This window comes from Cheilinus undulatus, linkage group 13 (genome assembly GCF_018320785.1).
Source record: "Cheilinus undulatus linkage group 13, ASM1832078v1, whole genome shotgun sequence".
NCBI lineage: Eukaryota > Metazoa > Chordata > Actinopteri > Labriformes > Labridae > Cheilinus > Cheilinus undulatus.
Window position 1 is genome coordinate 32,320,409 of NC_054877.1, and position 15,702 is coordinate 32,336,110.

Consider the following 15,702-nt stretch of genomic DNA (forward strand, 5'->3'; position numbering starts at 1 on the left):
AGGGTGTCGCAATGGTATTAAATTTATACTTCTCATCCAACCACAATCAAATTCACTCCATCCAGCAATTTATCTGGATAGTTTTTTTTCGTTTTTTTATTTGTGTTTTTTTGAACTATGACAAGCCGAAATGAAAACAAGCTGAAATGAAATAGGAGTGACGAGGCTATCTTTAAAATGTAAGGAGTAGAAGTAAAAAGTAGGCTGAAAAATAATTACTCCAGTAAAGTATAGATACCAAAAATCTCTCCTTAAGTAAGGTAACGAAGTATTTGTACTTCGTTACTTGACACCTCTGATTCTGATACAACATTAAAAGTGCAGAGCAAGTCTGATCTGAACACAGAGATAGACAGAAAGGATCTACCCTCCAGACTACGTTTTTAGACTCCATTATTGAGCATTAAAGGAGGCAGAAAGGCATTTTTTCACTTTGGCTACCAGAGTGATATTCCCATGTTGCGTTAGGGACCATTTGTTTATCATCTATTTCTTGTTGTGTTTACCAATCATGAAACTCACTTGAGATGTACTTTTACCTAACAGGGCTTTTGAGCTAATATTCAGGGCTTTAGCCCCTTGATCCCCTAAGCTTTTACAGCAGAAATTATTTCCAGTCTGGTTCAAAGTCAGTTTTGATGTGAATATTTCATTACTTTGTTAGTATATGCTGTGAGGGTAAATGTTTTAGAGGTCACCTGCTATGATTATCTTAAAGCTAAGAGCTACTTCTGTGTTAGCATAATTAGGAGGAGGTTGTGTTTATTGACAGGTGGCTATGTTGTCACTGTTTGTTGAGATGCTTAAAGCGTCCTCAGCTCCACCTCTTTGCTGCTTTTAGGCTAACTGAAAGTAAATCTGAGATGACGTCTCTCATACGGTGATCACCATCGCTGGGCTTCAAAACAGCCCTTCAGAAACAAATGGGTGAGATGACTGAGACAACTTGGTTCACAGTTTACAGTCTATGAAGCTTCTTTGGTACCTTTGATGCCAGTTCACCTGAATTAACAAAGTAAAATCATATCATATACAATTTTAATCAGAATGGTTAAGGGATGGAAGATAGGGTTTTCATTACAGTTCAAGCAACTGCACGATGTTTCATATAAAGGTGCCAGGCTGTCAGTGTGAATGCTTTATAACTGTTACAGCTCCTCCTATACACTCAGTAGAAAGACAAACATTTCATATTGATATCTTTTTATATATTACATGTTTACCTGAAGCTCATAGCAGTCTGGATAGAAAGTATTCCCATGTGGTCGATTTGGGTTTGGGGTTTCCTGTAATGAATGTGCAGAAAGCTGCATTAGGAAGACTGACCAATATGGAAAGCACAGATCTGCTCTTAACTTACCTTACAGAAATATCTCAGTATTTTTGAAGTTAGGTTGTTTAAGGTATTTGGCAATAGTAGTGCCATTAGCCTCCAGAGATTTCAGTTTGCATTGCTCCTTTAAGGAGAGCACATGTGGGAAAGCTAGGCTATATAGTGATGCAGACGGGTTAGGTTTCTCTGCATAATTTAGCGCGTTTAAGTTACGTAATAGGCAAAAAAAAACCCACCAACAACAACAACAAAAAACCCAATGTTGGCTCAAGTGTACAGAATATCCAAACATTTTAAAGCATTTCATTTTTCACCCAGAATGCCTCTGTTTGGTACTATTTTGCGATTCAGCCTTTAGCTATGTAGTCTTCTGCCACAGCATACTGCCATCTCCTGATCAGCTGTTTGTGTCTGTGGGCTTCAACAGAGACAACAACTTCAGCTCTATTTTCAATTTCAACAGCTGAGACATAGTTTTCATAAAATTAACATACGCCGACTGTAGCTAGTCTAGTTATCAGCCATTAGAAGAAAAAAAGAGACAGCGATAAACTTGCTTGAATGACAAAAATGTTACAAATATGTATATCTGTTTCAATGTTTATTTCTACTATGATTTCCCTATATTAATGAGCAAGATTTTTGTTTCCGTCCTTGCTGTTCAGTGCACTTTTCGATGCTTTGACACCTCATTAGTGGACAGAAAGCATGGGATGCAGAACAGCACCTCTGCACTCTCACTAGAAATAAGCCAATCTCTTCTTGTTTTCTCAAGCCAATTGGCTGGCTTTGAGTATGGAATCTGAAAATGGCTTGCCTTCAATATTTTTGGGTGCCATTTTTGGTATGGCTGCATCTTTATAGGCCAGTCTGCAAACAACTGTCTATCTCTATCAGCGAGCTTCTTTGGCCATAACCCTGGGTCAACCGGCAAATATTCATCTGCATTGCCCTCACTTTCTTCACCTCTATCTTCTGTCCTCTCCTCCTCTTCACAGCCCACAGAAAAACCTTCATTCCCCCTGCTTTCCTCTCCTCCGTCATCCTCATCTTGCTCTCTATTCCTGCTTTCTTCTCCTCCCTCCACAATCCTCATCTTGCTCCTTTTTCCTGCTTTCTTCTCCTCCCTCATTATTCTCATCTTGCTCTCTATTCCTACTTTCTCGTCCATGAGCTAGTACTGTAGATGAACTGCTGGGTGTTATCTTTGCCAGAGTTCTGTAACATGATGCATACTCAGATAAAATAAAGAGTGTGAAAACTCTCTCATTGGGTATTTTCAAACAGGAAACACAGTTTTTCATCGCTGAAACTAGTTTGATTTATGGTTTCTAAACAGTTTTTAAAAATCCAAAAGGTTTAATCAATGATTTTGAAAGTTTCTATAGCAACTCCCAATGACTGTGGAGGAGTATATCACCTGCAAACTCATCAAAAAAAGGGTTGGCAACCTCCTGTCTAATGCAAACTTGTTTCCTGTTAGATTTATTTCCATTAGGACCGTTTTCTCTCTCTCTTCCTCCTCTGTCTGTTATCATTCCTTTTTCCTAAATTTAGTTTTATCTCTTGGATTTGGCGCTGCTCTAAAAACCTATTTGCTCTCCAATCAATCATTACCATAGACGGTGGACTTCTACCCAAAGCACCTCATGAGGCAAAAGCTAGACATGAGCCATTTGTCCTTTAACAGGACCACACTGTGTTCACGTCTCCATTAAAGGACAGAGGAGCTTGATTCAGGGCTGTGAGACAAAAGACTGGACTACAAGGCCCACACTCTGCACAAAAGTGAACTTCAGGTCAGTGAAAGTAGGGATGAGTCAATGCTTTACCTTGTGTGCTCCTGCTCCTCCTCTTTGACTTGTTTATAAAAGAGTATGATCAAAAGTCAACAACCTACGACTCATACGAAGGTCAGTAAACAGAGGTTGAAATTTAAACTTATGTCACATTTTCCAGTCTTACTCAATTCCAAACACCCTACACCTTCTATGAAAGAAGCTTTGGCAGTCTCCAGTTTTCACTGGAAGCTACTGACCACATTGTTCACAAGACTGGCTGTCATATTTTGAAATCTTTATCAAGTTGGAATCCTTGACTCCAGAAATAATGTCTGCTGTTTTCATTGTCCAAAAGTCATAACATGGGATCAACTTTGATCATTTCTAAGCTTCAGGACAGAAAATAGAGGGATTTGGGTAATACTTGAAGCTGAAACATCAGATTTTTACAGCCCATTAGCAACAGTTAGCCAACAACTACATCAGCATCAAGATACTACCATACTAATGTTAGTTAGAGAAATGTTTAATGCTAGTATTTTAGTTTCGTATTGTTATATCAAAGGACATGTGACAGGTGTTATTTCATAACATAATGGCAGCTTGGGGTTGGTGTAATGCTAATGTTAACTGTCACCTTTGGTAACTGGTAGGTTATCAAATTAGTTATTTTGACTTAAAGACACACTATATTGCCAAAAGTATTCTCTCACCCACCCAAACAACTGAAATCAGGTGTTCCAATCACTTCCATGGCCACAGGTGTATAAAATCAAGCACCTAGGCACCTAGACTGTTTCTACAAACATTTGTGAAAGAATGGGTCGCTCTCAGGAGCTCAGTGAATTCCAGCGTGGGACTGTGATAGGATGCCACCTGTGCAGTCATGAAATTTCCTCACCCTTAATTATTCGACAGTCAACAGTCAGTGGAATTATAACAAAGTGGAAGCGATTGGGAAGAACAGCAACTCAGCCATGAAGTGGTAGGTCACGAAAAATGACGGAGCGGGGTCAGCGGATGCTGAGGCGCATAGTGCACAGAGGTCGCCAACTTTCTGCAGAGTCAATCGCTACAGACCTCCAAACTTCACGTGGCCTTCAGGTTAGCTCAAGAACAGTGTGTAGAGAGCTTCATGAAATGGGTTTCAATGGCCGAGCAGCTGCATCCAAGCCATACATCATCAAGTGCAATGCAAGGCACTGGATGCAGTGGTGTAAAGCACACCGCCACTGGACTCTAGAGCAGTCAAGACGGGTTCTCTGGAGTGACAAATCACGCTCTATCTGGCAATCTGATGGACGAGTCTGGGTTTGGCGGTTGCCAGGAGAACAGTACTTGTCTGACTGCATTGTGCCAAGTGTAAAGTTTGTTGGAGGGGGGATTATGGTGTGGGGTTGTTTTTCAGGAGCTGGGCTTGGCCCCTTAGTTCAAGTGAAAGGAACTCTGAATGCTTCAGCACCAAGAGATTTTGGACAATTCCATGCTCCCAACTTTGTGAGAACAGTTTGGGGATGGCCCCTTCCTGTTCCAACATGACTGTGCACCAGTGCACAAAGCAAAGTCCATAAAGACATGGATGAGAGAGTTTGGTGTGGATTTCCTGACCTCAACCCGATAGAACACCCTTGGGATGAATTAGAACGGAGACTGAGAGCCAGGCCTTCTCATCCAACATCAGTGTGTGACCATAGCAAACTCCTCAAATATCCATAGGAATTCGAGTCAGTTACAAATCAAATTCTCCCAACACTACAAGCAAACATTAAAGTCCCTGTAAAATGAACTCCAAAATGTGTGTCTCAGCACTAGAGCTATGTTGGAATATGATTGCTGCAAACATGTGAAAACACTGAGAGCTATGTGTGACTGAATTTTGGATGTAGACCGTTAGAAAGTTGTTTACCTCTGTCCTGGCTTGGTTTAATTTAGGCAGGACACATATAGGGACCCACCACGTTACCGGCCCCTATTGGGAATTACCTCGCCCCTGAGAAGTTCATCTCAGTACAGTCTCTTGTTAGCTGACGTTACTTCCTTCATTGAAAGTTAACAGCCAGCTACATGCTGTGTTTTTGTTCAAACTGAGGTAATTTCCCCAAATCTATCAGCCACAGTAGCCCACAGGTCATCAAAAGTATCATAACAGAGAGATTTGTGCCAGAAAACAGTAAAGTTTATAACCAACTTCTATCTCTCTGCTCTGGCACAGAGCCAGGCAGCTGCTCTGACCAGAGTTCACTGTAAGGTCAGGGGGAAGGCTAATTGCTGGAGTGCTTGTCTATTTTTCACTTGAACCAGATGCAGCAGGAACAAATGTCTTACCTGCTGAAGAGGTTTTTTTTTTTTAATTTAAGATTTATTTTTGGCATTTTTGTGGCATTATCAGAGGAAGACAGTGGATAGATTCGGAAACAGGGGTGAGAGTGGGGAGAGACATGTGGCAAAGAACCACAGGCCGGATTCAAGCGCGGGCCACCCGCATACATGGTGCATGCCTTAAATCACTCAACCATCTGCACGCCCCTGAAGGTGTGTTTTAATTCACATTTGACCTGCCCTTAATCCTGGATGATTACAAGAAGCAGGTTGTGGCTGTCTCTTTCCAAGCAGCCATAGTTCAAACCCTGTTGTCAGTTAGTGTTGCAATGCTTAAGTTTAGTAAGGTATCAGATGATAGACACGGTCTATTCCTGCCAAGTCTGACACTACAATAAAAGCCTCCAACATTTAACATCACTGAAGACTTTTATTTTAAACAGTACCATCAGGAGTGTTTCTAGTAGTTCAACAACAAACAGGTGTCATAAACAGGAGATAGAAACTAAACACCACATTACTCAGAAAAAGAGATATAAGTAATACCTTAAGTTTTAAATGCAGGATGAGAAAATTAAACTGAGACTTTTAAAAAAATCTCTTAACTGTCTGTCATGACATAATGTGATTGTTTCTCTGGTGGCTTGAAAAAGAAAGTTTTAACATAGCATAGTAGACAGGTGAGTCGTCTATTCAGCTTGTAGCATTTTTTTTTAAATTTGAGAGGATTTTATTTCTCGTGAGTGGGTGTGGCTTCAGCTTATTCAACCGACACAGCCACACCATTCTAGAGCAGATTTTACTGCCTCATTTTCCTGATTTCAAAGCTTAATTTGTTAAATTTAGAGATGTTTTTCATGACTGAAGTTTGCCCTGGTGCTTTATAACACAGTGACTTGTCATACAACAAATCTAAATTAATTTAAAAATTCCAGCAGCATAAATTAAATGTTATGTCCTCAGACGTACATGTAGGGTCTTAGGAGGTTAAAGGCAGTAGTGGACACAATGCTCTATAGAAAATTGGGGCTGAGAAATAGAACTAACTAATGTAACATGGTGAATGGGATGATGTGGGTGCTAAATGTCGTCAGGCAGACACTTTAACCCAAGGCTAATCACCTGTCTTTTCCTGACAATGTCTGCACGTCACAGCCTGCCTGCTGCTTTTACAATTCCTCCGACTTGCAAGCCCCCTCTAACCCATAAAAGCTCTGCAGATGCTCCAGCGGCCCTATACAGCAGCCCAGCATGTGTTTAAGCATCAAGTACGAGCATGAAGACACACGCAAAGATGTAAAAGAGGATGTGTGTGTTTGCATTTCCTGGCCAGAGACAGAGACAGAGAGTCTATATCAGTGTGTCAAAGTTTATGTATGGCTTTATACAACCACAGGAGACTTGTTGGCGACCGATTTTTCTTTGATTCTAAATATGACGTTTTAACTCCCTTTTTGCATACTACACACTTTAAAATCTGCTACACTGTTACAGCATTTTGTGATTACTTATCATTATATTCTCCTTGCTCTGCCAATGACCTAAAAAGAAAAGACCACATGAATCCTATCATTCTCATTATTTCCAATTCTTCCTCTTTAATCCACATGTACTTTGCTGCCACTGAATTCATGTACAGCACTATTTCTGTTTCATTGTAATGGGACATCCTGTTGTTGCTACCTCATTAAGCAGCAGACGGCAGCAATCTAAGCTCATAGGTTTCCCTGAGGCTCTACTTTATCACATGATGAATCGAGCTCATAATCATCTGAGTGATCCTGTGTCTGCATGCACGCAATCTCCTGCTTGTCCCAAGGCCACTAGCTCTTTATGGAAATAAAACGTGTTACAGCGGTCCTGCAGAAGCACAAATGAAGCAAGAAATAGCCAAATTTTCAATATCACGGTGGCTTGAGAAAAAGAGGCTGTTAAAGGAGGTTTTAGTCAGCTTCATGGCTAACAATGTGGTCAGCATGACCCACATCTTTGATGTGATGCTTGATGTAGAGTTAAGGCTGCGAGGGAGGATTTACACCTTACTGTGCAAATGTCATGATAATTATTGGCTTTATTTTCTGCAACAAACTTGATGCCCTTCTGCCTAAAGCTAAGTTTAATGAGGGAATGAGTGGTGAGCATCATGAGAGATTTGACTTCCCAACAGAATTTTAAGATGACTTCACTTTCAGTAGCTCCAAAAAGGCCCATTGAAGGCCTATCAGTCGACCCAAAGTTCAACACATGCAAAATACATTGACACATATGAAGTATGTAAATTCCTCAAACTGCAGCGTCAACACGGGAATAAAAGAACTGTTTGATCCAAGATGTGATGCAATGGCAATTTGAGCATCAGGCAAGGTAGGCAGTCATTTTTGTACTTTCACTGTAGTAGTGTTATATGTTGACCTTACAACGTGAGCTTTTGAGAGAAGCCTAAAGTGAGTTTCTACCTCACCTGCACAGATTATTTACTTTTATTCACATTTTTCTGTCTGTGCCTTTAGACTAAAAGTTGGCTTTATATAGTCAATATATAGGTGTGCCTCCAATATGAGCTGCTACACATCTAAATGTAAGGGAGATGTAAATGATTTTACACAATTAAGAGGGGTATTTTGAATGTAGATAAGCCGCCAAAGCAAACAAAATAGGGCCAAGATAGTTCGAGAAGAAGACCTCCAACAGCAAAGTCCAAAAGCCGCAAATATCTTCCTATCAATTAGAGTTAGGTTGAGCACTACTGATAGACTAAAACGATGAATAAGTGGAGTACTGTAAGGTAAAATGGTGTGCAATAAAGAAAAATCTATGATTTGTGCCAAAATAACAAATATTGCCTGATGATATGCCTATACTTTTATTTTTAGAAGTTGCGTGTGGCCCAGATACACATTAAACTACTTGGATAAAGTGAGATCTAGTTCTGATGCTCTTCTAAGAGTTGATGAGGTACTGCTGGGTATTTAGGTAAATTCATAGTTAAGATTAGATATATCCTGTGGTTGTGGCTTTGTTAACTGAAAAGAAATGCTTCAAAACATTTTGTTCACTTCCTGTGATTGCTTGTAGCAAAATGGGGAAAGGCGTCTGAGGCCTCCAAATTACTAAAACCATTACTGATGTAATGTATATTAACTTACATAGAGCAGCCTTTTATATTTAGTTCCTCAGAATCACATGCTGTTGTTTGGACAGGTAGACCAAGTATTTGCAAAGGACCAAAATGGAATGATATAGTGTCTATAAAAACTATTCACCCCTCTTTTATTGATCAGTCAAAGTCTATATAATTTGACTTTTTTAGCAAAAAAAAGTAAACTCATGAAAATAATTGCATAAATACCCCCAAAGTGACTGACCTCTCTCAACAGAAATCCAGCCAATTGGTGCTAGTAGTCTCACAGTTAGTGAAATAGGGATCACCTAAGTGCTGTGAATGTGTCTCAAGTGACTGTAGTATAAAGACACTTGTGTCTGGAAGGTCCCGTCACTGATATCAGTATTTATGGTTATTATTATTGAAAAGTTTAAGTCACGGGATTGATACAAAGGAATTCCAAGGCACTGAACATCCCCGTACTTCATTTAAATCCATCATCAAAAATGGAGAGAATATGGCACATGTGTAAATCTGCCTAGATCAGGTCGTTCTTGTAAACTGAGAGATCGTGCAAGAAGGAGATTAGTGGGAGAATCCACCAATACACCTATGACAACTTTGAAGGTGTTACAAGCTTCAGCATCTGAGATGGGAGAGAATCTGTCAAAACTTTATAGGAGAGTGGCAAAGAGAAAGCCACTGTTGAAGAAAACTTATATTAAGTCTCAACTAGAGTTCACCAAAGGCATGTGGGAGAGTCCATGGTCAAGTGGAAGAAAGCTGAGCCCAAAATGGTGCTTTTTGGCCACCAGACAGAATGCTATGTTTGGTGGAGACCAAAAACTCACGTCACCACAAACACACCATCCCCGCTATGAAGCACGTTGGTGACAGCATCATGCTGTGGGGATGCTTCTTGGCAGCCAGCCCTGGAAGGCTTGTAGAGGGTAAAACAGATGTGGCAAAATATAGGAAACTCCTGGAGGGTAATCTTATTCAGTCTTGATCTCAGCAAAGATCAAAAAACATTGGAGGCACCAGAGATGAATTTTAATTAGTGTTGCAAAAAGGGCTGACAACTTAATATGGTACAATATGACATTTCAGTTTTTTCTTTATAATAAATTTCCAAAAAAAAAAAAAAAAAAAATCAAAAATTTTGTTTTCACTTTGTCAATATGGGGGACTGGGTGTAGATTCCTGAGAGAAAAATGAATTGCACTGTAATGCACTGTAAAATCCGTTAACCCCTCCTCCCCACCTTGTAGTTTTGGGGTTTTTATTTTTCCTGCTGTTTTTGCATGAACCTAATGAAATTTCAGGCAACTATTGTACGTTTCCACCTAGCAGTCCAGTTTGGTTCAGTAGAATTCAGTAGACTTTGAAGGCTTGGGTGTAACAGCCTTAAAATGACTCTTGAGAATTTCACAGATTTTTAAACATTGCTCAATTTATCTTTGTCTATTTTTACAGTTGCCTCATGACATGACAGTTCTTTAGACTGATTAACACACTGCAGTGAGTCAAGCTCTTCTTGCTAGAGTCTTATAAATAACGCTTAGTGCTCCAACAAAAGGATGCCAAAAAAAGTAGGAAAAATTGACAGGAAAAAAAATCAGTTCTATTAGTCTGGTGGAAAAGTCATGGTATGCATTCATACAAACTCGAAAGCATCAAACTTCCCCTCTCTCTGGTGATGGGTTAACGTGACAACAGAAAAAAATTCAGTCAGTTTTCTCTGTCACTGAAATTGGAAACAAGAGAATTACATTAGTCTGAATAATTTTGCAGTGACATAAAAGTAAAGGGATATTTTGTTGGGGGGGTGGTCACATTTTCCTCCCAGAGCAACACATCTTAAGCTGAAATTGAATTTTATTAAGTTATTAACGATCAAAATGAAAAAGCAGGGAAAATCTTCGCAGCAGAAATGATGCACATTTTATCGTAGAATGTATTAAGGCATTGTGTTTGTTTCTCTTTTGGTGTGGGAATGTTTTGTCATATAATCTTGTTCCCTAAGATAAAGTATCTGCAAGATAGAGAAACAAAAACAGGAATTATATGTGGGCCAAGGATGACTTTTTGACCTTGGCCAATAGAGCTAAAATTAAAATCTCTAGTGCACTGTGGAGAGGTTGAAAGTGACTTTATAAGCAGAACAGTCTATACAAATGCCATTTATACTTTTAATTCCTGGCAATTTACCATTCAACAATCTTTTTTTAACCTTATGCACAAACAGCCTTGCTCCTTTCCCTTTTTCTGTTTTATTAAGCTAAGTTAACCATCTCCTTAATGCAGTTTCATGTCTTCTCATTTAGCTCTTGACAGGATAACTAGAAATTAGATTACTCCAAATGTCACCTTTTTGCAGTTTCTTATAAAGGATGCAGTGACTGCCAACACTGCAGAGAGTGTATTAAAGCTCGACATTGCTTCTCTGAACAGACTTGATTAGATAATCCTGTTCTGAACAACCACTGCTATGGGCGTCCTATTCCTGACTAAAACACATACATTACTTGTTTAATGAATGCACACATGGGAGATGGATATAGCTTGTATGACTAAATGGGAGGAGGACTTTTAAATATAAGTAAGACATAGTAAGCAAGGACACATTTTCAAAGAGAACTCTGGCCTTTCCTAAGCCTTACAATGCCGATAAAAAGTATTCCCCTACTTGGATGTTTATCCTTTAATTGAGTTTATAAATCAATCAGGGTCAATATAATTTGGCTTGTAATGTAAAATAAATGACTGCATACATTTTCACCCCCTTTAAAGTGACTGACCTAATTCAACAGAGGTCCAGCCAACTGGTGCTTGTAGTCTCATAATTAGTGAAATGAACTGATTGAAGTAAATGTGTCTCAAGTGATTGTAGTTTAAAGACACTTGTTAATCAGTTAATTAGTATCCCTGGCTACCATTACACCATGAAGACAAAAGAACACCAAGCAACTCAGAGAAAAGGTTATTGAAAAGTATAAGTCAGGGGATGAATACAGTAAGATTTCTGTTTATGTTAGTCGGCAGTCGAGTACGTCTGTCATGTGTTAAGTCAAGTCGTGTTAATAAAGTTGACAAAAGATAGTTTACATGACAATATGACAAATGTTATCAACAGGAACAAGCTACAACACTACTAAAAAGTAAGTGCTCGTATGAGGACACTAGGACTTGGTTATTGTTTTATGGTTAAATATAGCTTGGGAAGATTTCAGAATAGAAACCAACAGTTTTCAAGTAAAGAAAGTGAGCATAAATGTCTTTGCACCTATTAGGTAGAATGGCACATATTTTTTACACAATGGAGTCTTAACTATGTTTGACAGTAAAATACAATGTTGCTTTGCACAGTGGTTAGTGCCGTTACTTCACAACAAGAAGGTCCCCCGTAATGGCTTTTCTGTACGTACTTTGCATGTTCTCCCTGTGCTTGTGCGGGTTCTCTCCTGGTACTCCGACTTCCCCCCACCACCACAGACATGCTCGTTAGGTTAATTGGTGACTCTAAATTTGCTGTAGGTGTGAGAGCGAGTGTGCCTAGTTGCATGTGTCTGTATTTCACCCCTGCAAGTGACTGGCGACCAGTCCAGGGTGTACCTTGCCTCTCAACCAATAACAGCTAAGATAGGCTCCAGACCCCTGTGACTCCAAATGGGATAAGTGGTGTAGAAAATGGATAGATAGATGGAAAATACAATGTTTAGTTTTTACAAATCAGCTCCTTCTGATCCCAAATAAGTTTGAGAAAACAAAAATGGACACCAAATGCTAACTTTGTACCTAATTACATTCAACACTGTTTATAAGAAATACTTTTTTGTCAAACCAGGGTTTTGTCTTGACAGTTTTTATTCACACGTTAATTTATGTCGAGTTTGTATTTTTTATAATGGTTTTGTTCTAGGAATTTTCTGATGCATAACACTAACGTTATGATTGACAGCTCTTCTGACAAATGCATCTCTTTGTAGCTTGCTTGACCAGGGTAGCAGAGAAGAGGAGAAAAGGTAGGAGAAAGATGAAAACTAGCAATGCATTCATTAAACTTGACATACACATGAGTGTCTGCTAGGCCTGGGCGATATGGCCTAAAAATCATATCACGGTACTTTTCTTGCCTTTAATGATAACGGTATTATATCAGGGTATTACAAAATTAAAAGAGATAATGCTTTTTAATCCAAATTCAAGTATTATTAACTCCCTTCTCCCCTTAAAACAAGCCTTTGATGGCATACTCAATTTATCTCTAAGTACAAGAACACAGAAAACATGTTTTATTTTTTTAAGTCTCTCTAGGTTTACTGCTGTCTATCTGCAATCCAAGTTTCGCATTTCATCTCTAACCTGATGAGTTGTGTTAAGCTGCTAATGACTTGAATACAATTCCTAGTGAAGGCGTTCACAATAAAAGTGTTTCAGAAAAATAATAGCCGCGAACTTTTAATTTGAAGGGCTTGGCGGAAGTATTGTGTTTAGCATTGAGTTAGCTTAGCTTTTGCAGCCATACTGGAGAATACGCTATGGCTAGTTTACAGCAGCTTTTCTGACCTCAATTAACATCGCAGCCTGGATCTTTGACTCACTGTGGACTTAGAAAAGAAAGCCATAAGTTAAAATAGACTTTTAAACGGTTGTTTACAAGAGGAAGAGCTGCAGCGCTGGCCTCTGCGACCAGCCAAAGCAGCACTTAGCTTGTGTTACAGCCCCAGGCAGGCTGATAGAGACAGCACACTAACTTAGTTGCGGTACAGTTGTCAGACTTTGAGAGAAAAAAACACGTTTTGCCTGCTAACTCACACTGAGGCAGATACGATGACATCATTAACAAGTGTTATCGCGATTGGTCGGTAGAGTCCAAATTTCTATCGCAGGCCAAATTTATATCATTTATACCGTCTACCACATATACTGCGCACCCCTAGTGTCTGCCTCAAATGGATACAAGAATCTGGGATAGGAATCAAGTTAAATGCATACTTGCTGTTGTTAGGGAAAGAGGCATGGCATTAACTGTGTGGCTACAACAGCCAGCTCACTTCTGCACGCCCCCTGGCTCCAAATAATGTAACTTTGTGTGGGTGCTTTGGCTTCACTTATGTACAATGCTAGGAGACAGACTCGCCTTCCATATTAATATGCATACAGTTAGTTGCAGGAGTCTCTTGACAAGAAGTTCAGTGAGTTCAGAGTAGGTGACTGTGGTGATAGAAATGTTGGACACTCATTCATTTTCTATCTAGGCCTTCATTATTGCACCACTAAAAGGGTATTTGTTTCATCTCATGTTCATTTCAGAAAAACAACAGAAAAATAGGATAATTTTTTCTCCTGTTAGAATTGCTGAATAAGGGATTGTGGTCAAGATGAAGCCGAGCATGTTGAATACATCACCTAATGGGGAGTACAAATGATTTTTCATGCTGATATAGTCACTGCTCTCTGCCACTGTTTTTGTGGGACTATTAGTATCCCATTAGCAATAGCCTATTTCCTGCCGCCTGCAAGCTACAGAGCAAAAGCCACACCACTGAGCAGATACTTCATCCATGATTTAGATGATACGACAATCAATTATTCATTTAGCCACAGAAAAGTCTGGCTGTATCCTTGTAATGGAGATTATGAGATCAAACACAGGACAGATGTTAATAGTTTGTACAGGATAAAGTAGGTGTTTATGTACCAAACTTTGGATTAAAATATGCTCATAAACACTTTGGTTAAGTAGATTTTCTTGCATCTAAAGTGATGTGATATGCTGTAATGTATCCTTTAGCTTACAACAGTGGTGAAAGACAAGAATCCAGCTTAGATTCCTTTAAGGTGGGATTTATTACAGCCTGTTGGGAGAACTGAAGTTTCAGGCACAGGTTTTATTCAGTGCTTTACAATCTCTGGTTGGCCTCTTCTCTGGAATAGAGCTTGTTTCACTGCTGTTATCCTCCAGCGTTATATAAACTCTGTGGTATTATTTCACGCTGAGGGTTAAAAAATGTGTAAACTATGTCAGTAAATCAGTCATGAAAAAGTATTTTCCTCTTCCTGATTTTTCGTTTTTTTACACATTTGTCACAGGTAAATTTTGCAGTTCATAAACTAATTCTAATATTAGACAAGGACAACCTGAGTGAATACAAAATACAGTTCAGTCAGGGCCACTTTGTCAAGAAACACATGATTTGTGGCTATAAATATTTCTTCATTAGCAATTATTAATCAGCACTTAAGGTCTTTACACACTTGGTCCATTATATTTGGATGTGTTTTTTTGGGTCCATGATCCAAAAAATCGTCACACACTCGAACCTTGCAAACTGAGTCCGTGGCGCTTTTCTATGCCTTTACTGCGAAAATTTGTGGACCTGTGGCTCTGCCAGTCCTTTAAAATCAATCTGGATCCATTCATCCTGACAGAGATCTTCATACAGCACCCTCTCATGTGTCATAGTGCTGTGCCAAAGCGTATTTTTTATTCAGTCTCTATTGTGACCTGTGAGTAGGCTACAAACGTATGCCTTTATCTATTATATTTCCATGGTTGATATCCACATAAAACACGGACAAATCACGGTGCTTTAAGTGAATGTTCAGTGCGAGAGAGGGAAAGAGGGAGGGGGGCGAGCAAGCAAGAAGGAAGTGGCAGTGCTGATCTTCATTAATTACCCACCTAAATGACTTAGACTGATGTGAAAATAGTTCTTGTTTATTTCTATGACTACATAAATTCAATGCTAACAAGCACCTCAAACATTTGCTTTTTGAGTCCAGGAAGCAGTTTTTTTCCTCAGTTTTAAAAATATATTTTAATGCATTGCTTTTATTTAGGATTAAAAAGCTTATTACTGGCTTTCATGGGCCCCCTTCCCCAATTATGGGCAACCCTGATTGTGCAAAAAAGCATTAAGCCAAAACTGGAACAGTTTGAGAAACAAGCCATTCTACTTATAAATACAGACATTTTTTTCTTTTGAAGACCATCTTTATCTATCTTTTGAAGGCAATATTGACTCTCAGGTCAATACTGCATTTCTTTTCATTAAATAAACTGGAGTGGTTAAATAATTCACAAAATTGGGTAATGATTTTGCTCTTCAGCTCAGAATTATTTAGAGCATCAGAGGGAATGGGGTGTGACGAAGAAAAGC

At 39.1% G+C, this 15,702-nt stretch overlaps 1 protein-coding gene across 1 annotated transcript in view; it reads left to right on the plus strand.

Annotated features, from left to right (window-relative positions):
* Nucleotides 1-3,014: 3,014 nt before the first annotated feature.
* Nucleotides 3,015-15,702, plus strand: part of st3gal3b (ST3 beta-galactoside alpha-2,3-sialyltransferase 3b) — a 73,607-nt gene continuing 60,919 nt past the window's right edge. Inside the window, exon 1 of the mRNA XM_041804337.1 lies at nucleotides 3,015-3,132. The gene's annotated coding sequence lies outside the window, so the exon portion shown is untranslated. The remainder of the gene's footprint in view (nucleotides 3,133-15,702) is intronic.